Source organism: Anomaloglossus baeobatrachus, chromosome 5 (assembly GCF_048569485.1).
Source record: "Anomaloglossus baeobatrachus isolate aAnoBae1 chromosome 5, aAnoBae1.hap1, whole genome shotgun sequence".
Classification (NCBI taxonomy): Eukaryota; Metazoa; Chordata; class Amphibia; order Anura; family Aromobatidae; genus Anomaloglossus; species Anomaloglossus baeobatrachus.
Genome location: NC_134357.1, coordinates 469,798,763 through 469,824,290, shown reverse-complemented (window position 1 = coordinate 469,824,290; position 25,528 = coordinate 469,798,763).

Below are 25,528 nucleotides of genomic sequence, written 5' to 3'. Positions count from 1 at the left end.
CGGAAAATGTCGTTCACCAATTCTTGGAATACGGCAGGAGCGTTACACAGACCGAAGGGCATTACGCAGTATTCATAGTGCCCATCGCGAGTATTAAACGCGGTCTTCCATTCGTCCCCAGAGCGGATACGAACTAGGTTGTAGGCACCCCGAAGATCCAGTTTGGTGAACACACGGGCTCCTCTGAGCCGGTCGAACAATTCGGGGATGAGCGGCAGGGGGTACTTGTTTTTTATGGTGATCTGATTCAAACCCCGGTAGTCAATGCATGGGCGTAGGTCACCCTCTTTCTTCTTAACGAAGAAGAAGCCTGCTCCCGCAGGAGAGGAGGATCTCCGGATGAATCCCTTTGCCAGGCTTTCTGTGATGTAGGTAGACATGGCCCTGGTTTCGGCTGGAGACAACGGATATATCCGTCCTCGAGGTGGTGTTGTTCCTGGGAGCAGGTCGATGGCGCAATCGTAGGGACGGTGTGGCGGAAGTACCTCAGACTCCTTCTTGTCAAAAACGTCTGCGAAGGACCAATAGGCCGAGGGCAGTTCCGGTAGGTTCTCTGGAACCGGAGGTCGTCGGATGGGTTGTATAGACTTCAGACACCTCTCATGACAGGCGGAGCCCCATCGGGTGATTTCGCCAGTGCCCCAGCTGACTGATGGTTCGTGTGTCCGCAACCAGGGAAGTCCCAGCAGGATTTGATGGGACATGTGTGGAAGGACGTAGAGAGCGATGTTCTCGGTGTGCAGGGCACCGATACGCAGTTCGACCGGCCTGGTGACCCAGGAGATGGTATCAGCGAGGGGTCTCCCATCCACAGAGGCAATCACTAGGGGCTTATCGAGTAGAGTAACAGGCAACTGGTACTTGTCCACCGTGGCCTGCTGGATGAAATTGCCTGCTGCTCCAGAGTCGAGGTATGCCTCAGCCGTGAAGCGCGTCTCTCCCGCTGACACTTGCACGGTCCACATAACCGGGTCTGAGAGAGTCCCAGCACCTAGGGTGGCCTCTCCTACCAACCCTAGGCTTTGGAGTTTCCCGGCCTTTCCGGACAGGAGCGTAGGAGATGTGTGCCCTCTCCGCAGTAAAAGCAGAGACCCTTGGCGAGCCGCTCTGCTCGACGTTGTTCAGACCGCCGTACTCGGTCAATCTGCATGGGCTCGTGGACGGGAATCCCAGTTGTTGATGACTGAGGTACGGAGGGCTTCCGTGGAGGAGAGGAATGCCGTACCGGACGTCTCTCACGAGATAGCTCTTTGGAGCGCTCCTGAAAACGAATGTCCACTCGAGTTGCTAGGGCAATCAGGGCATCTAGGGTGGAGGGCACGTCACGACCCGCCAACTCGTCTTTGATGCGACTCGAGAGTCCTTCCCAGAAGGCGGCTGTTAGGGCCTCATTATTCCACCCGAGTTCTGAAGCCAAAGTGCGGAAACGGATGGCATATTGGCCTACCGTCAGTGTTCCTTGACGTAAGCGGAGAAGGGATGAAGCAGACGCAGAGGCGCGTCCCGGCTCGTCGAAGGTGCTGCGAAAGGCCTGCAGGAACTCTTGAAGGTCCTTGGTCATAGGGTCCTCCTTCTCCCACAAGGGATTCATCCACGCCAGTGCCTCGCCCTCTAGGTGAGACATGATGAAGGCGACCTTGGCTTGGTCGGAGGCAAACAAATGTGGCAGCTGCGTGAAATGAAGGGAGCATTGGTTTATGAAGCCCCTGCAGGTCTTGGGATCTCCGGCATAACGAGGTGGTGAAGCCAAACGGAGTCGGGAAGCATCCGAAGAGGCTGCCACGGGTGCGGGAGCCGTGGATTGACTAGTGGAGGCCCGGAATGTTGAAGGCGTAACTGCCGCTTGTAGCGTGTACAGGCGGGTGTCCACGGAAGTCATAAAGTTCAACATGCGGGTCTGGACTTCATGCTGGCGTTGGAGTTCCTCTTGCAAGGCCGCTAGTGCTGCAGCGGGATCCATGGCCTGATCTTACTGTCAGGGCCAGGCGGTCGGGCAGACCCAGGAGGTGGATCCACTGGTCCGAACTCTAAGATGGTGGTAAGGAGTCCGGTAGCTGAAGCACTATGGGCAGCAGAACAGTCCGTGCAAGTGAGTGTAACGGAGAAGTCCCTGGGACCACGGAGTCACAGATGGTAGTCCGGGTGACGTAGCTCAGGTTCGGAAGCCGAGATGAGGTCAGGCGGGGTCCGGAACCTTTGGAGCGAGATGACGGGTCACCGCAGGGATCCGAGATGGTACGGACTGTCAGATGGCAGACGGACAGCGTGCGGGGTTCGGGATTCAGCAGGACCGGATGCCGAAGCAGGATCAGCTCTAGAAGAGAGATACGTGAGTATGGCAAGGAGACACAAGGAGACCTGACTCCTAGCTTGGAAAACACGAAGATCAGGCCCCGCCCCCTTGGACAATAAACCCTTATATACCCTGTACCTGTTTAGCTTCATTTCCTGTTAATGGACGCTGGCCCTTTAAGAAAGGGTCAGTGACCGCGCGCGCGCCCTAATGCGCATGCGCGCCGCCTGGGTGCCAGAAGCCAGGGAAGGAAGCTGAGGGGAGGACGCAGGGGAGCCGGCCAGGGCCTGGGAAGCCGTCAGACGCCGGGATCGGAGGCCAGGGAACCTGGGAAGGACGGGCACCGGAGGCTGGAGAGCGGGGAGCGTGGCAGGTGAGCCGGGGAGCGGGGCTGAGGACCCGGGGAGCGGAGCAAAGGACCCGGGGAGGGGAGCCGAGGACCCGGGGAGCGTGACAGGTGGTTAGAACAGCCATTGTAACATTTGCTAATAAAAGAAAAAGGGGAAGAAGAAGGGGTCTGAGGTAATTTTGATGGTAATGGGGGCACGACTGCCAGAAGGCTCATGGTTGGGAGTGCCAATTTGGGGGTCCTTTCTCAAGTCTATACATAGGGTGTCACAAAGGCCACACTTTATACAAGACAATAGGACCATATCTGATACATCTCTGATCTGTATCATCAGCAGAATTCTCAGCTTTTCCCAATCTATGTCAGTCTTTTTAGTTATTTAATGATGAACACATTTTTGGACACACTACAGAAAATCCAAGAATTTATTTGCACGAATAGATTTTATTTGTTGGATTGCAGAAGATCCGGACGAGACATTTTTTTCCAGGACCCGTGTCACGCGTAAAGTGAACTAGGGGAACTAATTATCTTATCCAGACATAAAAAAAATTGGTGCCCTGATCTGACACTTACAAACACTAACCTCTGATTGTCACACCCGGTCAGCGTAGGGGGTAATTATACAAACACTATTTTCCCGAAGGGCAACAAGAGGTACCCTAACTAAAGACCTAATCAAATAAACTTTATTAAATTATTTAAATGGACAAGGATTAAAATTGGCAGGTGGGAGGCCAATTCCGTATTAGATGAGTGCGGCCGCGGACCGACACTGCTTTGGATAAATTCCTAACGTAATATGGCTGGCTATCACCTACACTGCCTGTTAAAAACTACCTAACAGCTAATAGCCTCCCCGACATGTTTCGCCATGACTGGCTTCATCAGGGGGCTGAGGCTATAGAACGCGGAAAAACGGTTACATCCCCTTTTAAAACCTCTGATGGTGACCTCACCATAGGGCTACCAATAGTGGTGGACTCCAGTGGCCAAATCAAATTCAGGATAACTTCCATTCACACTTCAACTGGATGTGATCGAACACTTATGTGTTCTACACTATGATTTGCCAATATATCAGTCACTCAAGTAAGCACCTATCAAGGTGACCGATATAACTCCAGGCATTTCCACAGTTTAGTATGACTTTATGTCCTCCTCTGTAATAGGGTTGTTAATCAGTCAGTCAATAAAGTCCACCAATGAATAGCTTCCCAGCAGATGCACCTGCCGCCTATCAGAACAAACATCCGGGATCTAAGTTCGATCATGTGACATTCATATTGTTCACAATGAACTATGGGTAATCCCACAATGAACTATGGGTAATCTCACAGATGTAAACTGAGCATGCTCATGGAATTAGAAAATATTAGATGCAGAGAGCGAACGCATACACTTAGAAAAGATCTCACAGATGTAAACTGAGCATGCTCATGGACTTAGGAAAACCAATACAAAAGGCGAAAACACGCCTGCTCATGAACTTAGAAAATATCTCATGAATGTAAACTGAGCATGCTCATAGAGTTAGAAAATATCAGATACAGAAAGCGCATGCTTATGGACTTAAAAAATATATCAAATACAGAGAGTGCACAGTGCATGCTCGTGAACTGGGAAAATATGAAATAAAAAGAGCGAGTAGCGCATGATCACGCACTTAGGGGTACTTTGCACTCTACGACATCGCAAGCCGATGCTGCGATGCCGAGCGCGATAGTCCCCGCTCCCGTCACAGCTGCGATATCATTGTGATAGCTGCCGCGAATATTATCGCTACGTCTGCTTCACATGCGGCGTCACTGCGACGTCACACGTCAGGCGGCCAATAGGAGCGGAGGGGCATCCTATTGGCCGCCCACCTCCTTCCTTCCGCATAGCCGACGGGAGCCGCGGTAACGCAGGTAGATGTTCCTCACTCCTGCGACTTCACACACAGCGATGTGTGCTGCCGCAGGTGCGAGGAACAACATCGGACCGTCGAGTCAGCGTAATTATGGAATTTGCCGACACTACATCGATGATACGATTACGACGATTTTGCGCTCGTTAATCGTATCATCTAGGATTTACACACTACGATGTCGAGAGCGACGCAGGAAGTGCGTCACTTTCGACATGACCCCACCGACATCACACCTGCGATGTCGTAGTGTGCAAAGTACCCCTTAGTCTCCAATAAGAAAGGGGGGGAGGGAAAATTCCCTCATGCAGTGCGTGCTCATGGACTTAGACAATTAAAGACAAGTTTCCATTGCGCATGCTCATGGACTTAGGAACAAACTGACATGGTCATTATTTGCTCAAACAGTAAATATAAATATAGAATTATTATATATGCTCACAAGTTTAAAGTGATCTATCATCAATTTACTATAAACACACCAATAATTCATATGATTTGGGCAATCAATTACCACCTTCAGATCTATACTGAGTCTGAAAGGATAATCAGGGAAGTCGGTTATATAATTATTAGTCTAATACGTTAAACACTGTATAAACGGTTCTATGTCACAAAAATATATGGAGAGAAGGTATGCACACCAGTGACTATGTAAGGGGAATATATGAAAAGCAGAAACTGCTGTGTGAATACTGACATGAAAAATCCAATAGCTATATGTAAGAATGAAAATATGAAAAATGGAATCTGCATTACTGCCATGAACATATGAATAAAGAGAAATTTAGCTATTGAATTGATCAATGCAACAGAGCCCCAACACTACGCCAAAGTATTTCTCTACGTTGGGGTCCCTAGCGAGTGTGTGTGTCTTCTCATGCAGTTAAAAAAACTTACCGTGTATGGGAAGCTGAGACCCAGGCTATATATGCGTATAATGTGGACTGGCTATGAGGACAAACACTGTATATCTCCTGTTATCAGCTGGATTTACAAATTCGTGTATTCTGGGTAAATACTTACAAAAGGAGCATGTGGAACATGGATATGAACCACCCTGAACAAGAGGCTCTTGCAGCACTTGAGGAGTTGGAGGAGGAGTCCACGGGCCACCCACCAGGTAACTCTCCCCCAGGCAATTTTCCCCAACATGTGATACTAAGATCAACCACATTCCCCGCCCTATCACTCTGTCCCCCGATTCAAATCTTTGGGGACTTAGTTACTAGAGACATCCAGGAACTCTCTCGAAGAGGCGGTATCAATAATCTCTCAAAACAACAAGAACAAGCATTGAGAGAGATACATGCCTTAAGGTCCAGTCACACTAAGCAACTTACCAGCGATCCCAACAACGATAGGGATCGCTGGTAAGTTGCTAGGAGGTTGCTGGTGAGCTGTCACACTGCGACGCTCCAGCGATCCCACCAGCAACCTGACCTGGCAGGGATCGCTGGAGCGTGGCTACACGAGTTGCTGGTGAGCTCACCAGCAACCAGTGACCAGCCCCCAGTCTCCTAGTTACAGCACACATCAGGTTAATTAACCCGATGTGTGCTGCAGCTAAATGTGCACAGAGCAGGGAGCAGCGCACACTGCTTAGTGCTGGCTCCTTGCTCTCCTAGTTACAGCACACATCGGGTTAATTGCCTGATGTGTGCTGCAGCTATCTGTGCACAGAGCAGGAGCCGGCAGCACAGGCAGTGAGAGCGGAGGAGTCTGGTATCAAAGGTAAATATCGGGTAACCAAGGACAGGGCTTCTTGGTTACCCGATGTTTACATTAGTTACCAGCCTCAGCAGAAGCCGGCTCCTGCTCACTGCACATTAGTTGTTGCTGTCTCGCTGTCACACACAGCGATCTGTGCTTCACAGCAGGACAGCAACAACTAAAAAATGGCCCAGGACATTCAGCAACAACCAACGACCTCACAGCAGGGGCCAGGTTGTTGCTGGATGTCACACACAGCAACATCGCTAGCAACGTCACAAAAGTTGTTCGTTACCAGCGATGTTGCTAGCGATGTTGCTTAGTGTGACGGGGCCTTTAGAGGGAGTTGTTATTAAGCCTGCAGATAAGGGGGGGAACGTGGTGATCTGGCCGGTGGAATTATATGAAAGGGAGGCATGGAGGCAGCTCAAAGATCGGGAATTATATGAACTCCTCCATTACAATCCAGTGAGCGGCTACACACACGATCTAGAGCTGATATTGTTGAGGGAATTTGAGGCGGGGACTATCCCCAAAAAAGTTTATGAGGGTCTCCTCGTAAAATCGCCAGTGGTTCCAACTTTTTACCTCCTCCCCAAGATTCACAAAAACCCCAGTGTACCCCCAGGACGTCCTATAGTCTCTGGCATGGGAGGGCTTTGCGATGTCACGTGCAAGTTCATTGAATACTATCTGCACCCACTTGTGGAGACGTTACCCTCCTATATCAGAGACACTTCTGACGTCCTGAGGCGGCTGGAAGGTTTGGTCTTGGAGGAGGAAGTATCACTGGCGACCATGGACGTGGAGGCCCTATATTCCAGCATTGGCCATCATGAAGGACTCAGAGCTGTGCGATTTTTTCTGGATGCCAGTAATCTTGATAGGTCACTATCTAATCTCATTATGGAGTTGTTGGAGTTCGTGTTGACGCACAACTTCTTCGTTTTTCGAGATCGGTTCTTCCTCCAGCGGCGGGGCACTGCGATGGGGGCGGCTTGCGCGCTGTCTTACGCAAACTTCTTTCTCGGTTTTTGGGAGAGGGAGGTTTTCGGGGACGGCGTGCCGGCGAGCTCCCATGCGCAGTGTTGGCTCCGCTATATAGACGACATTTTGGTCATCTGGGGGGGAACCGGTTCTGAGTTCGAAGATTTTGTGCATTGACTTAATTCCAACAATCTTAACATCGTCTTGACTTACCATATCGGTCCACGGGCTATCGATTTTCTGGACATCCAGATCTCAATTGAGCACAGCGGCATGGTGTCCACTAATATCTTCCACAAATCCACTGCGGTGAATTCTCTTCTCCATGCTACCTAGGACATCCACAGTCAACAGTCAACGCGATTCCGACGGGCCAGTTTCTTCTATTGCGCAGACTGTGCTCCTCGGATCGGGATTTTGAGGATGAATCTAGAGATATGAGAGAGAGATTCACTAGCAGGGGATATAGTGGCAGATCTATTAAACGTGGATACCAGCGAGCCAAATTCTCCCAACGTGACCAACTGTTGGTTGAGAAAAATACCACAGAAGTAACATCTAGACCGGTGGCTAGGTTTATTTCCACATATTGCCGCCAATGGGAGCAAATAAGGGGTGTGCTGAATAAACATTGGGGTATCCTCCAGACTGAATCTTCTCTCGAGGGATACCTCCCGGCATGTCCCCTGATGACGGCAAAGAGGGGTAGGAGTCTCAGGGATATCCTTATACATAACCACTATGTGGCAAAGAGACCTCCCCTTTTTGGCTGTGGTCCCCAACGTGTTGGCTGCTACCCCTACGTTAGCTGTCGAGGATGTCAAAATATTGTTCGGGCCACCCACTTCTCCTCAGCAGATGGGAAGAGGGAATTCCGTATCCGAGAGTATATCTCCTGCAGCACATCCGGTGTAATTTATTACGCCGTGTGTGGCTGTGGCAAGATATACATCGAACTGACTTCCCGTGAGCTCCGGGTACGCACGAGAGAACATGTGCGTGATATCCTTGCAGCTAAGGAGGTCACTAACCCAGATTCCTTGAAAACGATACCCCGGCACTTCAGAGAGGCTCACAATTGTGATCCTAAATCTCTGAAGATTCGTGGTATCGACAAGGTACATCTGGGTATTCGTGGTGGAGATATCAAAAAACGACTAGCACAGGTTGAGTGTCGCTGGATTTTTACCTTGGGGACTATGTCTCCGCACGGCCTTAATGAGCGCCTTACCTTTGTGCCTTTCCTGTGACCTGGCACCCAGTGCGGGGTGGGCCCCCCTTTATTTGGGTGTACCCCTGCAGGGGTGGCCCTCTCCTCTCTCTCCCATTTTGGCTCCCTGTCAGGTTATTCGGATGCCCCATTCCTTTGAGTGGATATGATGCGGTGGCGCCTTTGTGAACGTGCAGGCGTCATGCATGCATACCCGCACGGGTGTTCTACATATTTTTATGATGGGTAATTGGACTGCTTGTGCGGTTCGTTGTTTTGGACAGTCCTTATAGTTCTCTATTTTAACAGTGTGTTTTTTTGTCTTTTGTCTAGTTGATTGGTACCCATCTCTCTTTCCATTCTCCCCCCCTAACCTTATCTTTTATCCATCCCAATGTACCCCAAATTGTGTGGAACAATATGAATGGACGAAGTTTGCCTGCCAACAGGATGACATCCTAACATCTATATACTGGAACCCACCAAGCATAGCAGGCAATGAAGATGCACAGCAACTCCGCGATATCGCGATTTTAACATATATAACCTTATGTTGGGTGCTATCGGATTACTGTCCTGTATTTATAATTAAGTGACTTGCTAGTTACTTCTATATTTGTTATTGATGAGTTTGTGATTCATCTTATGCACCTATTTTCTACGTTTTCTCTCTCTTCTCTTATATGTTGCATTTATGCATGATTAGGAAATGTTATATCACCTTCCTCATCTTATTGAGAAGTATTTGCTGTGCACTCTTTTGCTTCTGCTGTGTGGAGTGGGTGGTGGATGTTTCCCTTTTGGAGGGGGAGTATCCTCCTCCCCATTATACAGAGTTAGCGGTTGTTGCATTTCCCTTGGAGGGGATGACACCCTGTAACGCGTCATGGGGAGTGTCCATTGCCTGGATACCGGCGTGGCGGCGTCCCTAACAGCGGGGCCGGAATACATTGGTGACGTCACAGGAAGTTTTAATTCTATCCAGTCCCCGCTGTGGACGCCGAATCTCGGCTGTGTTCCTGTCTCCGGAGCTCTCAGTGACGCGCGTGTGGTGGGTGGTCTTGAGCATTTTTGGGTACCTATTTAAGGTCATAATTATGCACTCTTTTTATCCGTCCCCCGATGAAGCATACCAACACGAAACACGTGTTGGGACGCCGGTCCCCACGTGTTTTACCCCGGTGTACTAGTGATCTGGCTTGGTGAGTAGCGCTGCCTCTATTGTGCTACACATGGAAGTTCCTTACTCCATGTGAGCTTGTGGTTTATCATGATGCAGCTCCACTTGTTGGCCTGGGTAATTGCCCACAGTTTTTCAAGGATCACTTTGGAGTGAAAAAATCCTTTTTTTCTCCTCCGGGACATGTGGGGTTCTTTCCCCTTCAGCACCTCCCCTCCGGTTCTTTTTACTTATATGTATTCACTGTTGTACCCTACAGCACTTTATTATAAGTATTTAATATATTAATAAATCCGGCTTGTGTCGGTACTCCTTTTATGTAGCAAATTTAAAGACTCTATCTGCCTTTATTTTCTATGATCTATGAGTTGTTGCTTGTAGTTATGCGATTTATTTATGGTCCTTGTCTGTCTCAAACTAATGCCCAAAAAGTGTAGATCCAAAGGTGTATCCGCATGTATAGTTCTCATATGTATAGAGAGGGGCGTATCAGCCTTGGTATTAATACAACTGATATGTTTGTAAATTCTTCTACGGAACTCCTGTATTGTCTTCCCCACGTAAAGTTTGGGACAGGGGCAAGATGCAATATATACTACCCCTTTAGTCTTACAATTAATATTGTCCCTTATTGTATATCTCCTGTTATCAGCTTGATTTACAAATTCGCGTATTCTGGGTAAATACTTAGAAAAGGAACATGTGGAACATGGATATGAACCACCCTGTCTAGTTCCTAAATGATCCGTACATTGATGCTGTGTGAAGTGACTAGAAACGAGTGTATCTCTCAGATTTTTCCCTCTCCTATACGTAATATTAGGATATTTACCAATTCTATCCTTAAGGTCACTATCCGATTGCAGCAAAGGCCAATAACGTTGTAGAACCCTTAATACCTCATTACTCTGTGCGTCAAAGGTACCAATAATCCTGATCAAATCGGAGTTTTGTCTACATGCAGTATCTCCCAAGAGACTGTCACGACACGTAGATCTTGCCCGGTGATAAGCACGATGTAACACCTTCTTAGGGTAACCTCTTGCAGAGAATCTATTATAGAGGTTACTACACTCTTTTTCAAAAAGCTGCTCATTCGAGCAGTTCCTCCGAGCCTGGAGATACTGACCCACTGGGATGCCAGCCTTCAAAGGTGTTGGGTGCCAACTATCCCAGTGGAGTAGACAATTAGTTGAGGTTTGTTTCCAATAAATATCGGTGTTTACCCCTCAGTTTTCATCAATTGAGATATTAAGGTCCAGAAAGTTAATAGACTTAAGGCCAATCCTAGATGTAAAGAACATGCCTATCTGATTATTATTGAGCATATGTACAAAGTCAGTAAATATCGAGGCTGGGCCATCCCATAGGATAAGCACATCATCGATGTACCTACCCCAGAAAATAATATGACTGACACAAAAACTGAAATCATCACAAAAAACAAAAGGTGACAGCCAGCAAATATTACGTTAGGAACTTATCCAGAGCAGTGTCGGTCTGCGGCCGTACTCATCTAATACGGAATTGGCCACCCACCTGCCAATTTTAATCCTTGTCCATTTATATAATTTAATAAAGTTTATTTGATTAGGTCTTTAGTTAGGGTACCTCTTGTTGCCCTTCGGGCAAATAATGTTTGTATAATTGCCCCTACGCTGACCGGGTGTGACAATCAGAGGTTAGTGTTTGTGCTTTATTATTATTACTTATTATTATAGCGCCATTTATTCCATATCATTTATTCTTTATCAGACCTAAACAGGTCTCATTGTGGTTGTACCCCGAGCATGGCAGGTTTTCTGTCACATAGGACTAATTTGGATAGTCTTCTATTGGAAGCTTCTCAAGTTTTCTCCACTGGCAATTCAGGTTTTGCACAAAACGACTTGGTTGCCCTCTTTAATAACATCACCAAGACCTTTAAGAGGCAGATAAAAACGTGGTGGGAGGTAGCTAGCTTCGAAACCTATCTACAAAGGAAGATAGTGTATAGAGGGCTGAGAATTAAGATAGCCCCAAATTCACATAAAGAGGATATTAACTTTATTAAAGGTTGGGAGAACCTTCTAACAGATAACTCATTACGTATGATTGAATACTTATTGACATATGAGAAAATCTGTTTAGGAAGGATTAATGAACAACTCGATAAAGAGATTGCAGAATTACAGAAACAGTCCTCTCAACACGACTTTATTAAACTTGAACTTGCCCTACAAAACAATCTTGAAAAGTTCAAAAAAAGATCTAAAAGATCGTAAACACCAGAGGTTTATTAGGATTTAAAAGACTTCGAAACAGGGCAAGTGTATCAAATATATAAGGGGAATAGCAGGCCCTCCCAATACACTAGGACTAGCAATACCGATTTGTCAGAAACAGAATTATTGGAATCAGGTAGCTCAATTGGTGCTTCAAATAACAGACAGGAATTAAATGCAAAAGTGGGAAAAATTGGAATTTGAAAGAGAAAGAATCCAGTTTCCAGATCATGGGAGTAACAGCAATGGGAGAGAACCGAAGAGTCGGCGATTCTGGCAATTTAGTACATGGTGCCTCAAGCTTCTCCTCGTTGGGTCTGTCCAGCTCACGGGTGGGTCTTACCCAACAAACAATTCCAATAATGTTGGAGGCCACACTTCCCTGATAAACAAGGAGCCCAGTATACAACGAATTGTACCTTCATCCACATTAACTGGCATATCTCTACAACAAAATGCACTGCAGGGTGTAGGCACTATGTCTGTTGTACCTACTATACAACAAATAACGTCACAAATTGGTGGAACATTAACACCACAGACTACGAATATGTTACAGAGTCTGTCAATGCCCATGTCATCTACACAGCAAAACAATGCAAATATTGTAGGCACCAATGTAAATCCTATCATACAACAGGCAGTGTCACAGATTGGTACATCGACAAATCAACATACACCTCAATGTGCAGAGATACAGCAGAGTTTATCTACACTCTCTGTGAACCAGGGCAGCCAAGGCACTGGAACGATACAGACTACTCCAATGGTGGAACCTACATCTTCTCGATCATTTACTTTTTTAGGGATAGGGAATCCCTAAATTCTGGGAGTGATACAACGAACCTTCAGATCTTTAATTTGTTGTCTTTACATCTGGAAAGACAACATATTTCATTGTTGCAAAAGGGTTTGTCTTGTACACCTACCCCCTTTATGATGCCTTTACATGGACAAAGGATGTGAATCTCTTTGCCCGTAAGTTGGCTGTAGCGCCTGGTCCCGCCAGATCCCGAGGGGGGTGCTCTCCCTCACATCTGCCCAGCCCCAGCATGGCCCCCACGTGCACTCCCGGTCCCAGCCCCCGGCAGCGACGTGCTTCCTCTTACCATGGCTCTGCAGGCTCTGCTCACCGTCGGGATCAAGGCTAACCCCATGACCGACTTGCAACAGGAGCTCTCACGCCAACGCGAGAACCAAGCAAGATTAGTGGCTCACATGAAGTCTGTGGAATCCCGTCTGGCATCCATGCAAACCTCCGGATCCTCTGACAGTTCCCAACTAGTTGAATTACAAAAGGAGCTATCCCGCCAGCATGAGGCCCAGAGACGCATGGCCGAATACATGGCGTCCGTGGATTCCCGTCTATACGCTCTGCAGAACCCGGCCTCCTCAACAACCACCGACTCTACGGGTTTGTCGACATGCATGTCTCCTTCCCGCCTGGCCTCCCCACCCATGTATGGAGGTGATCCCAGTTTGTGTCGCGGTTTCGTAAACCAATGCTCCCTGCACTTTGAGCTGTCGCCTCTGCAGCGAGGGACTGATCGCTCGAAGATAGCATTCATCATGTCTCATCTGACTGGTCGGGCTCTGGCTTGGATGAATCCGCTCTGGGAGAGGAATGACCCGACCGTTCAAGTCCTGTCCGTCTTTTTGGATACCTTCCGTAAGGTGTTCGATGAGCCAGGCCGTCTCTCGTCTACAGGCTCTTCGCTTATGAGAATCCGCCAGGGGAATCTCACCGTGGGGCAGTATGCAATCGAGTTTCGCACCCTGTCTTCGGAACTCAAGTGGTACAATGACGCTTTGGTAGCTGCCTTCTGGGAAGGATTATCCGGAAAAATCAAGGATGAACTGGCCGGCCGGGATGTTCCTACCACCCTGGAAGAGCTGATCTCTCTGGCTACCTGTATCGATCTCCGCTTCCAAGAGCGTGCCCGAGAAGTCGCCCGGGCAAGAAGAACCCCGCGTCTTGCACCCACCTTCCAACGGCCAATGTCGCTTCCTTCCACCAGGCTTTCTGCTACGCCCGAGCCCATGGAGGTCGATTGCGTCACTGAGTCCAGACTGCGGCAGAGGAATCGGAGAACGGCAGGAGAGTGCTTCTACTGTGGAAGTGCCAAACATCTGATTCAGGACTCTCCAGTAAAGCCGGGAAACTACTAAGCCTAGGGTCCGTTGGAGAGGCCACCCTAGGTCACGCTAAGCCCTCTCCTTTTCTCCATGTACCCGTATCCCTGTCCTGCGGTTCCATCCGGTTGTCAGAACATGCATTCTTGGATTCACGCTCTGCCGGGAACTTTATCCAACAGTCTGTGGTGGATCTACATCGGATTCCCGTCCGACGTCTTGCTACCCCCATCAGTCTTGCTTCGGTAGATGGAAAACCGCTTCCCGAACCCATCCAGTACATCACGGAGAACTGTGAAATGCAAGTGGGGTTGCTGCACTATGAGACAATTGCCTTCCATGTGCTCCCTGGCATGGCACATGCTCTACTTCTGGGAATACCCTGGCTTCGGTCACACAAGCCAGTGCTGGACTGGGATTCCGGAGACATCCTGCAATGGGGTGCTTCTTGCCACAATAACTGCCTGAAACCAGTGCATCCTCTGCACCCACTAGTCGAACCGGTCAGCCTTCCCGGGTTACCTCCCGCCTATTGGTCCTTTGCCGATGTCTTTGACAAGAAGGAAGCCGAGACGTTGCCGCCACACAGACCCTACAATTGTCCCATCAACCTGCTCCCCGGGACAACCCCTCCTCGTGGGCGCATCTACCCACTGTCACGAGAAGAGACCCAAGCCATGTCTGAATACATAAAGTAGAATTTAGCACGAGGCTTCATCCGAAAATCCTCCTCTCCCGCCGGAGCGGGCTTCTTCTTCGTGGGAAAAAAGGATGGGGGTCTACGACCTTGCGTTGACTACCGCGGATTGAATAAGATCACGGTAAAAGACAGGTATCCGCTACCCCTTATACCGGAATTGTTTGACCGCTTCCGAGGTGCCAAGATCTTTTCCAAGTTAGATCTCCGGGGTGCGTAAAATCTGGTCCGCATTCGGTCGGGAGATGAATGGAAGACCGCGTTCAACGCTCGTGACGGGCACTACGAATTACGAGTGATGCCCTTCGGGCTCAGTAACGCTCCGGCGGTCTTCCAGGAGTTCGTGAACGACGTCTTCCGTGATCTTCTCTACACCTGTGTAGTCGTGCATTTGGACGACATCCTTATCTTCTCTCCGGACTTGCATACCCATCGAAGACATGTCTGTCTTGTCCTGCGGAGATTGAGGGAGAATCGCCTTTATGCCAAACTTGAGTAATGCCTGTTTGAGCAGACCTCGCTACTCTTCCTTGGCCACATAGTCTCTGATACCGGTCTGAAGATGGATCCAGATAAGTTGTCAGCCGTACTGAAGTGGCCCCGTCCGGTAGGGTTGAAAGCTATCCAGCGATTCCTGGGATTCGCCAACTATTACCGGCAGTTCATCCCACATTTCTCGTCCTTGGTACGCCCCATATCCTCTCTCACTCGCAAAGGGGAGAACCCAAAGAAGTGGACCCCGGAAGCTGAAGACTCCTTCCTGTCCTTTAAACGAGCCTTCGCTTCTGCTCCAGCCTTACACCGACCCGACACTGACAAGCCGTTTATCCTTGAGGTAGACGCCTCCTCATCCGGAGCTGGTGTGGTCCTTACACAGAATACGTCCGAGGGTAAGACAGTAACCTGTGGCTTCTTTTCTAAGGCTTTCTCCCCAGCGGAATGAAACTACTCTATTGGAGACCGTGAGTTGCTGGCAATCAAGTTGGCCCTGGAGGAATGGCGATATCTGCTGGAAGGGTCATTGCATACATGCATGCATCTCCAGACAGCCCAAAGGCTAAACCCCCGACAGGCCCGATGGTCATTGTTCTTTGCCCGCTTTGATTTTGTTCTGTACTTTCGTCCAGCTGAGAAGAAGCTGAAGGCCGATGCGCTGTCTCGATCATTCCTGTTAGTGGATCAGGAGGATGAACCCCGGCACATCATTAAACCTTCCAAGCTAATGGCGGCACCGATTGACATGCACCACCTTCCTCCTGGTAAAACGTTTGTTGCTGAGGTCGATAGGGAACGTGTACTCCGATGGGGGCACTCTTCCCGAATAGCAGGTCACGTGGGTCAAAAGGAATCTCTGCAATTGATATCCCGGTATTACTGGTGGCCAGGGATACGTTAAGACGTCCAGGACTTTGTTTCATCCTGTTCCTCCTGTGCCCGGAACAAGGTCAAAAAGACTCTTCCAGCAGGCCCTTTGCTTCCTTTACCCGTACCATCCGCTCGATGGCAACATATCGGCATGGATTTCATCACGGAACTGCCAAAATCGTCTGGCTGCACAGTCATCTGGGTGGTTGTGGACCGGTTCTCCAAGATGGCCCACTTCACACCACTCACCGGGCTACCGTCCGCTCCGGTTCTGGCTGAACTATTCATTCAACACATCTTCCGGCTTCACGGCTTGCCTCTCCATATCGTGTCCGACAGAGGGGTCCAGATCACCGCTCGGTTTTGGAGAGCAGTCTGCAAAATGATGGATGTTCAATTGGACTTTTCTTCTGCCTACCACCCTCAGTCCAATGGGCAAGGGGAGCGCATTAACCAAGTCTTGACTAACTATCTCTGCCACTTCATGGACGAACACCACAGCAACTGGGTCAAACTGCTTCCATGGGCCAAGTTCTCCCACAACAATCATGAAAGTGAGTCCTCTGCTAAATCCCTGTTCCAGGTGGTGTATGGACAGCGACCCAAAGTGACGTGCCCTGTGACATGTTCTGCAGGCAACCCTGCAGCTGATTATCTCGTGAGGTCCTTCTCCGCCGTCTGGGCTGAGACCAAGTCGGCTCTGGAACGTTCCTCTGTCCGCATGAAGAAACACGCTGACAAGAAACGTCTGGATGTTCCTTTCTTTCAACCCAGAGATAAAGTCTGGCTCTCATCCAAGTACGTCCGCCTGAAGATGCCGTCCTACAAGCTGGGTCCCCGCCTTATTGGTCTCTTTGAAGTCCTCCGACGGATCAATGAGGTGTCCTACAAGTTGAAGCTGCCGTCTACACTTCGCATCCCGAACTCCTTCCATGTGTCCCTCCTCAAGCCGGTGGTCCTGAGCCGTTTTCACAGTGATCCTGGTATTTCGCCTCCTCCTGTCTGCGATGACGACGTATACGAGGTAAAAGCCATCCTTGGGGCTAAGGAGGTCCGAGGTAAAACCTACTATCTAGTGGACTGGAAGGGGTTCAGTCCTGAGGAAAGGACGTGGGTACCTGCTAAGAACGTGGATGCTCCTCATCTCCTCCGGAGCTTCATGAAGAGGGGGGGCTTCAGGGGGGGGGTGTACTGTAGCGCCTGGTCCCACCAGATCCTAAGGGGGGCGCTCTCCCTCACATCTGCCCAGCCCCAGCATGGCCCCCACGTGCACTCCCGGTCCCAGCCCCCAGCAGCGACGTGCTTCCTCTTACCATGGCTCTGCAGGCTCTGCTCACTCCCGGGTCAGGCGTCCTCTTCCTGGAGCTGCTGCAGTTTCTTCCTGTCTCCCGTCCACACACAATTCTGCAGTGAGCAAGTCTAGGCTGCACGTGAGGCCACGCCCCCTTTTTTAAAGCAGCAGTGCCTCATTTTCTAGAAGTGGCCTCAGCGGCCACCTGTTACCTAAAGACTATTTAGGTTCACCTCCCCTGGCAGCAGGCGCCCGAGCAATGCTTCTATTAGAGCCCTGCTAGTGTTCAGGACCCTTTGTACTACGTTTATCCGTGTGTTCCTGCCCGTTACTAATACTCTATCTCACCGTAGTGCCATCTGTACCCTCCGGCTGTGGACGTCACCGGCAATACCCGCAGTGGACGTCACCGGCCATACCCGCAGTGGACGTCACCGGCCATACCCGCAGTGGACGTCACCGGTCATACCCGCAGTGGACGTCACCGGCCTTACCCGCAGTGGATGTCTCTGTGCCACCTGCTGTGATCATCTCCGGTGCCACACCCGTGTTCTGCCTGCTGCGGACGTCGTACCCGAGCTACTCCTGGCCGTACAGAGACTCCTACACCGGTTCCTGGCTGCCGTGCTTCTAGGCCTTCTAGGGAGGCACCGCACAGTCCCTGTATAGGGGTTCGCTGCTGGTCGCCTTCTCAGGGGAGTCCGGGGCACGGTCCAGTGAGTCCACCTCCGGACGCTCGCCGCTCCTCGGTGAGCGTAACATTGACTCTACACAAATACCATGTGGCGAAATCTCGTGATCCTTCAGTAATCAGAAGAAAGGATGATGAAACTCTCAGAACCCTTGAGTTATCTTTGGGATTGGGATATGACGTTATTCCTCCCTTCTCTAAACTAAAACCTAAAAGTAGGAATACGCCACCGTTCTCACAGTACCATAGTATAGACACGTTTGTCTGTATGGTTACAGCTGACCTGAAAAAACTACATAAATCGAGTCAGAACAAGGGAAATCTGAGCTCAGATGAATTAAGGGCCATGGATGAACTGAGGAACAATGATAAATTGACCATCAAACCCTCCGATAAGGGGGGAATATCGTTGTTATAAACACCACTGATTATGTGAACATGGTCAATGCACTTTTGAATGATAGAGATACATATTCTATTTTAAGAAATGACCGTACAGAAAATTTTCTGAAAGATTTGAATTGTCTCTTGAAAGGAGCACTTGAGTCTAATCTGATTTACGATGATAAATTTAAATTCATGTTTAATCTCCACCCAACCATGGCTACTACCCAAAGTGCATAAACAAACATCTCCAATTAAGGGCAGACCAATTGTTTCTGAGAATAATTGTCTTACGGAAGGATCGAGCCAATACCTTGATGAACTACTGTCCCCATTTGTGGAAAGTTTCCCGTCTTTTACTTAAGATATGGTCCAGAAGTTGAATGAAATATCAGTTTTCAGAAAGTACAATTTTGGTCAGCCTCGATGTGGAGGCGCTGTATAACGCCATGATATTGGTGTAAGAGCAGTTAAGATCTTTCTTGATACTAAAAGCCAGAGATATCAGTTACATAATGAGTTTCTTTTGGAGTTATTGAAGTTTGTGTTAACACATAATTTTTTTACCTTTGGCGGTACCCTCTTTCATCAGATAACGGGTACCACTATGGGTACATCATGTGCACCAAATTTTGCACATTTTTTTAGGATGGTGGGAGGATACTTTTGTTTTTTGTGATGATTTGAGTTTTTGTGTTAGTCATATTATTTTCTGGGGTAGGTACATCGATGATGTGTTTATCCTATGGGATGGACCAGCCTCGATATTTACTGACTTTGTACATATCCTCAATAATAATCAGATAGGCATGTTCTTTACATCTGAGATTGGCCTTAAGTCTATTAACTTTCTGGACCTTAATATCTCAATTGATGAAAACGGAGGGGTACACACCGATATTTATTGGAAACCGACCTCAACTAATTGTCTACTCCACTGGGATAGTTGGCACCCAACACCTTTGAAGGCTGGCATCCCAGTGGGTCAGTATCTCCGGGCTCGGAGGAACTGCTCGAATGAGCAGCTTTTTGAAAAAGAGTGTAGTAACCTCTATAATAGATTCTCTGCAAGAGGTTACCCTAAGAAGGTGTTACATCGTGCTTATCACCGGGCAAGATCTACGTGTCGTGACAGTCTCTTGGGAGATACTGCATGTAGACAAAACTCCGATTTGATCAGGATTATTGGTACCTTTGACGCACAGAGTAATGGGGTATCAAGGGTTCTACAACGTTATTGGCTTTTGCTGCAAGCGGATAGTGATCTTAAGGATAGAATTGGTAAATATCCTAATAGTACGTATAGGAGAGGGAAAAATCTGAGAGATACACTTGTTTCTAGTCACTTCACACAGCATCAATGTACGGATCATTTAGGAACTAGACAGGGTGGTTCATATCCATGTTCCACATGCTCCTTTTCTAAGTATTTACCCAGAATACGCGAATTTGTAAATCCAGCTGATAACAGGAGATATACAATAAAAGACAATATTAATTGTAAGACTAAAGGGGTAGTATATATTGCATGTTGCCCCTGTCTCAAACTTTACGTGGGGAAGACAATACAGGAGTTCCATAGAAGAATTTCCAAACATATCAGTTGTATTAATACCAAGGCTGATACGTCCCTCTCTGTACATATGAGAACTATACATGCGGATACCCCTTTGGATCTACACTTTTGGGGCATTAGAAAAACGTTCCTGGGCCCAAGGAAAGGCAACCTGGATAGGTTGCTGCTACAAGAAGAATCCAAATGGATCTACAGATTGAATTTGCGATCCCCTGTGGGCTGAAATGAGGGTTTCACTTTTTCAGCCTTTTTGTGACATAGAACCGTTTATACAGTGTTTAACGTATTGGACTAATAATTATGTAACCGACTTCCCTGATTATCCTTTCGGACTCAGTACAGATCTGAAGGTGATAATTGATCGCCCAAATCATATGATTAATTGGTGTGTTTATAGTAAATTGATGATAGATCACTTTAAACTTGTGAGCATATATAATAATTCTATATTTATATTTATTGATTGAGCAAATAATGGCCATGTCAGTTTGTTCCTAAGTCCATGAGCATGCGCAATGGAAACTTGTCTTTAATTGTCTAAGTCCATGAGCACGCACTGCATGAGGGAATTTTCCCTCCCCCCTTTCTTATTGGAGACTAAGTGCGTGATCATACGCTACTCACTCTTTTTATTTGATATTTTCCCAGTTCACGAGCATGCACAGTGCACTCTCTGTATTTGATATATTTTTTAAGTCCATAAGCATGCGCTTTCTGTATCTGATATTTTCTAAGTCTATGAGCATGCTCAGTATACATTCATGAGATATTGTCTAAGTTCATGAGCATGCGTGTTTTCGCCTTCTGTATTGGTTTTCCTAAGTCCATGAGCACGCTCAGTTTACAACTGTGAGATATTTTCTAAATCCATGAGCATGCTCTGTTTTGTTCTCTGCATTTGATCTTTCTAAGTCCATGAGCATGCTCAGTGTACATCTGTGAGATCTTTTCTAAGTGTATGCGTTCGATCTCTGCATCTAATATTTTTTAAGTCCATGAGCATACTTAGTTTACATCTGTGAGATTACCCATAGTTCATTGTGGGATTACCCATAGTCCATTATGAACGAGATGAATGTCACATGATCTAACTTAAGGTGGTGTCACACATAACGACACAGCAGCGATCACGACCAGCGATCTGACCTTATCAGGATCGCTGCTGCGTCGTTACATGATCGCTGGTGAGCTGTCAAACAGGCAGATCTCACCAGCGACCAGCCCCCAGCTAGCAACGACGCGTGGAAGCATAACTAAGGTAAATATCGGGTAACCAAGGAAAGCACTTCTCTTGGTTACCCGATATTTACCTTAGTTACTAGCGTCCACCGCTCTCACGCTGCCAGTGCCGGCTCCCTGTTCCCTGCACTCCTAGCCAGAGTATACATCGGGTTAATTACCCGATGTGTACTCCAGCTACGTGTGCAGGGAGCAGGGAGCCGGAACTGGCAGCATGAGAGCACACCGCTTAGCGCTGGCTCCCTGCACTCCTAGCCAGAGTACACATCGGGTTAATTACCCGATGTGTACTCCAGCTACGTATGCAGGGAGCAGGGAGCCGGCACTGGCAGCGTGAGAGCGGCGGATGCTAGTAACTAAGGTAAATATCGGGTAACCAAGGAAAGGGCTTCTTGGTTACCCGATGTTTACCGTGGTTACAGCTTACCGCAGGCTGCCAGACGCCGCCTCCCTGCTCGCTTCAGTTCGTCGCTCTCTCACTGTCACACACAGCGATGTGTGCTTCACAGCGGGAGAGCAACGTCCAAAAAATGAAGCAGGACATTCAGCAACGACCGGCGACCTCGAGCAGGGGCCAGGTCGTTGCTGGATGTTACACACAGCGACAGCGACGGGACGTCGCTGCTACGTCACAGAAAATGGTGACTTAGGCTAAGTTCACATTTCCGTTGATTTGTATCAGTCACATGCGTCGCTTGACGCATGTGACTGATGCGCTGTTCAACGCTGTACAACGGATGACAAAGAACAGAATTCTTTGTCGGATTCCGTTGTGTGCGGGGGGCGGAGTTCGGGGGCAGAGCCGAGCGGGAGGCGGGGCCAGGCGCTGAGGATGTCAGTGGAAGTGCTGCGGTCTGCATGGCTGGGGACAGGTGAGTGTATCTGTGAGTGAGTGTGTGTATGCATGTATGTATGTATGTATGTGTGTGCACATGCAAAGTGCGGGAGGGGGCGGAGCCGAGCGGGGGGCGGGGCCAGGCGCTGAGGATGTCAGTAGAAGTGCTGCGGTCTGCATGGCTGGGGACAGGTGAGTGTATCTGTGAGTGAGTGTGTGTATGTGCATGTATGTATGTATGTATGTATGTATGTGTGTGCACATGCAAAGTGCGGGAGGGGGCGGAGCCGAGCGGGGGGCGGGGCCAGGCGCTGAGGATGTCAGTGGAAGTGCTGCGGTCTGCATGGCTGGGGACAGGTGAGTGTATCTGTGAGTGAGTGAGTGTGTGTATGTGCATGTATGTATGTATGTATGTATGTGTGTGCACATGCAAAGTGCGGGAGGGGGCGGAGCCGAGCGGGGGGCGGGGCCAGGCGCTGAGGATGTCAGTAGAAGTGTTGCGGTCTGCATGGCTGGGGACAGGTGTGTGTATGTGTGAGTGAGTGTGTGTATGTGCATGTATGTATGTATGTATGTGTGTGTGTGCACATGCAAAGTGTGGGAGGGGGCGGAGCCGAGCAGGGGGCGGGGCCAGACGAGGGTGTCAGTGCTTGTCTGCATGGCTGGGGACAGGTGTGTGTGTGTGTGTGTGTACATACATGTGCGGAGTGCGGGAGGGGGCGGGGCCGAGCGGGGAAGTGTCGGCCTCCCTGCACACGTAACCAGCCTAAATATCGGGTAACAGCAAAGCACCCGATGTTTACCTTGGTTACCCGATATTTACCTTGGTTACGGGCCTACACCGCTTAGCGCTGGCTCCTTGCACCGTAACCAGGGTAAATATCGGGTAACCAACCAAAGCTGGTGACGTGTGCAGGGAGCCAGAGAGCATGCGCAGCGAAATCCGACGGATCTCGCTGCTCAAAAAACGTTACATGCTGCGTTCCTCCCGCCCGGCGGTCAGTCGTTCCACGACTGATCAGTCGGGCGGAGGGTGCAACGCAGCATCATCAGTCACAATCCGCTGCTCATACAAGTCTATGGGAGCAGCGGAATCCGCTAAACGGATTCCGCTGTTTACAAGAGCAGCGGATTGTGACTGATAGATTTTAGCGGAAATGTGAACTTAGCCTTAGCAGCGACGTCGTTGTCGTCATCGCTATGTGTGACACTACCTTTAGATCCCGGATGTTTGTTCTGATAGGTGGCAGGTGCATCTGCTGGGAAGCTATTCATTGGTGGACTTTATTGACTGACTAACAACCCTATTACAGAGGGGGAGATAAAGTCATATTAAACTGTGGAAATGCCTGGAGTTATATCGGTCACCTTGATAGGTGCTTACTTATGAGTGACTGATATATTGCAAATCATAACGTAGAACACATAACAGTGTTCGATCACATCCAATTGAAGTGTGAATGGAAGTTATCCTGAATTTGATTTGGCCACTGGAGTCCACCACTATTGGTAGCCCTATGGTGAGGTCACCATCAGAGGTTTTAAAAGGGGATGTGTAACCGGTTTTCCGCATTCTATAGCCTCAGCCCCCTGATGAAGCCAGTCATGGCGAAACATGTCGGGGAGGCTATTAGCTGTTAGGTAGTTTTTAACAGGCAGTGTAGGTGATAGCCAGCCATATTACGTTAGGAATTTATCCAGAGCGGTGTCGGTCCGCGGCCGCATTCATCTAATACGGAATTAGCCTCCCACCTTCCAATTTTAATCCTTGTCCATTTATATAATTTAATAAAGTTTATTTGATTACGTCTTTAGTTAGGGTACCTCTTGTTGCCCTTCGGGCAAATAGTGTTTGATCTGACACTTGGCACATTAAAACATTAGCTGTTTGGAAGGGCAAGTGCTAAAGTCTCTTCATTCTTATGTGCTAATGCTGAGCACACCATACTTTTCATGGCAGCTGTGCTTAGTATCACAGCATTTCCCTTAAATTGTAATAATGGTGCTCAAAAAAGTAAGATATGTGCAGGTACGAGCCGGTGTAAAACTCAATGTGGACAATGGAAGTCCCACGGCTCTTACCGAGTGCCTCAACTCGTTCAAACAACTAAGCACCAAGGGTGCCAGGAGTGAGGCTTGGGTGATCAACCCCCAAAACTGTGGACACTTTTGCCTGTGTTTTCTTTTTTTCATTTGTACTTTTTTCCTCTATTGTGGGCAGGTTTTAGGCTTTACAGAAGGTTTTTTTTTGCCTGCTTCATCATTTTCGAGTTTTCAAAAAATCTTACTTTTTTGTGCAAATGTACTCGAGACCATTCCTGGAGTGTACGTCAGAAAAGTCTTGCACACATTTTTGTGACATTTTGCTCTTGTGGACTAAAAAGTCACAAAAAGAGTTAGATATAACTTGACGCCGCACAAGATTCATGAACCGGATGCTCTGTTTTGACGAATTTGGCACAAAAAAAGTCAGTGAATACCAAAATTTAAATAGTGAATTAAAAAAATAAAAAATGATGAATGGGATTTAGGATGGTGCCCACTCTGTAAACACTGAAAAGTTGTGTGACAGATTTACCATTGCTTGACATGGTGCTTCATCATTGGCCAAAAAAGCAGCATTCATTTATAAGACCAGAACTGGAAGCTTTCTCCGCCTTTTTTCTACTTTGTTGTGGGTCAGGTGACTTCATTACCTGTTGTGGCATCAGATGGAAGTGGCACAGCACATGGGTCATACTTATATAATGTTATTCCTGTGAAGCAGCACCGAACTGGGCACCATGTCACCTATGATTTATCTGGACAACATGGCGTAGACTTACCAATATCATGCCCAGCCCATAACTGGGGACATGAAGAGTTGACCTTATGGGCATCCATCAGTAGCACCTTTTACTACTGAAGGGAACACCCCTAATCCCACACTTGGCTGATGCTACATTCCCTAATTTACCAGTTATTTGTACACAGCATGTGAACAGGTCACCATTAATTCCCTGGCCAGGGAATACACAAGAAAAGTTCCCAAAATGAAAACTAATTTTGAGTTTCAAGATGACTACTCCTTTCTAAGGAAGTCACAAACTGATTGAAATCTACAAGGAGATAGAAAAAAACAATCTGGTTTGGGTGTAAAAATGCAAAAATAGCGCTAATCGGTCAAGACCTCACCTATATCTGTTCTCTGGAAAACTGGGTGACTTCTCATAGCTGCTATGAAAGATCCGACATAGGTAGTCAATTAGACTCCTAAAAAGAAAAATTACCTAATTATGTAGCAATACAGGGGAAGTATCACTGGATACGTCGGCAGGCTAGCCACTCAGAAGGCTACAAAAACCCAATGATTCCAGCTAAGGTTGTCACCCTTGTTTCCCAGAAAGAAGTAAGAACTCTAAAAATACCCAAC